Raw genomic sequence first — 2,334 nt, 5'->3', positions numbered from 1 at the left:
GTATAGAAATATACATACTTTGTAGAACATTTGCTTTCGCAATAAATTTATCACAGCAATACATATGCATAATATGTATATACATATACATAACATTGCTGTGATGCCCTGAGAAGTATAGTCTTAATAAATTTATTATTAATTTTTTGCTTACTAATAGAAATTAAATTTATCACAGCAATATTATGTATATGTTTATGTATATTGCTGTGATAAATTTATTTTCTATTAGTAAGAAAAAAATATTTATTAGTATTGATTTCCAAAAGCACAGAAATGATTCTGTGAATTTGTTCATTAAAATCGCCACTCAGAAGTCGTTTTATCCCTTGTAAGCGAGCGATTTTCTTAAATCTCACGCTCCCAGATAAAACGATATACCTCGTCCTCGTGGGTCAATTTCAAAAACCACAGAAATGATTCTGTGTGATTCTGAAAGGCCAACGCAGAGTATTTCAATTAAAAGTCACACAAAATAGTTGAGAATTCGCAGAAAGGCAAACGAAAGAAAAAGAACTATAACTTCAAGAATGATAGAATACAAGATTACGACAACCGCCATTATGATACGTCATAGTTGCGTGTTGAGAAGAACAAGAGTGAAAAACTGTCAAATGGCTTGCAAATTGTAAACAGAAAAGTGAACACTTTTGTAAATTCGCAAAATATTATTAATTCTTTCGATTTTAATGAAAAGTTTTAGTGAAGCGATTGAATATTGTTGAGTGAAAAGATTTGAATCATTTCTAAAGAAATATATCGGCCTATTGATAATAAAATTGTCTATTAAGTTGTGATTCAAATGGAGAAGACGTTTCTTGTGTTGTATATAAATATATACATATATTATAAGTTCAGATGTATCAGATGTATGAAATTATGATAAAAGAATTGTGAAATTAATTAATTAAAGAGGATTTAGTATTAAATATATCATTTCTTTTGCAAAATAACACCCATTTTTTGGCAACTTTTAAATCGGCCGGAAAACTGAAAAAACTCGTTTTCGATCCTTTAATTGCATAATAATTATTACAACAAGCCACTGCACATTTCATTTTAAAAAATTAATATATTTTGCTTAGAAATTTAAATAAATACAACCGTACACTTTCACTGGTTTTGTTCATTTGAACAATTTCCACAAATGCTACTCTATTTATTGTGGATGTGCCTAAAACTACTTATGTATATCTTTTCTCGCAACAATATTCTAAACATTCCACTGAAATTTTTCCTGCAAAGACGAATGAATTAATATTATTTTGGGAATTTTCAAAAGTGTTTACTTTTTTGTTTACAATTTGTATGCATTTCTATGCTTGTTCTTCTCAATGCAGAAGTGTGACGTCACGAAATTGTTGCACAATGTATTTGTTTTTGTAAGAATTGTCAAGAGCTAAACTGAAAAAAACTAACGGTAAACTAGTGTCGTAATCTTGTATTCTATCATTCTTGTATAACTTCAATAATGCACAAGCATACAAACATACATATGCGCACACATGTGAATATGTCACCAACCAAAAATTGAAACATTGTTCTACAAAAACAACAACAGCATAAGCATGGCAACATTGTGTTGTGTTGTTGTGTCGGCCGAGCTGTGCCGAAAGAAACGAACAAACGATCGCCGATTGTCACCGCTTCGCTTGCTGCTCGCACATCTTCGCAGACAAGGTTGCGTTACATTCATATGGATGGAGCGAGGTTGCACAACTTTGCGTTACTTTTATATGGAAGGTTGCGCAACCAGAATCTATCGCAACCTTTTCCGGCGTCGTATAAGAAGTATAACTTCAATAATGCAGATACCATAAGTTTTCAAATTAAGATAATTATTTAATAATATAAATGGAAATCATCACTCAACAGCAGCAACTTAACCGCAAAGTAGGCGAGTCAAAGGGTAAGTTTTTGTTAAGAAGCTCAACAAGAAAGCCATTGGTGGGTGTGTAGTTATTGCCTACATTATTCAACAATAATGAAATATGTAAATACTTGTAGTATAAATTAGGATGAACCTCTTCTTCTGCTTCCCCGGCGGGTATTGCGTCAAAAACTTTCGGAACTGGAGTGTGTTCGTCCATTCGGGCGACATGACCTAGCCATCGTAGCCGCTATCTTTTAATTCGCTGAACTACATATGTCAATGTCGTCGAATATCTCATATATTTACATAGCTCATCGTTCCATCGATTGCGATATTCGCCTTGGTCAACCCGCAATCTTTCTCTCGAAAACTCGCAACGTTGACTCATCAGATGTTGTTATCGTCCATGCCTCTGTACCATATACCAGGTGCGCAATAATGAGTGACTTATAGATTTTGGT

The 2,334-nt window shown here is 33.0% G+C and overlaps 1 pseudogene; it reads right to left on the bottom strand.

Annotated features, from left to right (window-relative positions):
• Window positions 1–305: 305 nt before the first annotated feature.
• LOC125777992 (small nucleolar RNA U3) lies at window positions 306–435 on the bottom strand (annotated as a pseudogene).
• Window positions 436–2,334: the final 1,899 nt, after the last annotated feature.

This window comes from Bactrocera dorsalis, chromosome 3 (genome assembly GCF_023373825.1).
Source record: "Bactrocera dorsalis isolate Fly_Bdor chromosome 3, ASM2337382v1, whole genome shotgun sequence".
Lineage (NCBI taxonomy): Eukaryota > Metazoa > Arthropoda > Insecta > Diptera > Tephritidae > Bactrocera > Bactrocera dorsalis.
This window is presented reverse-complemented; position numbering and strand designations above follow the sequence as displayed.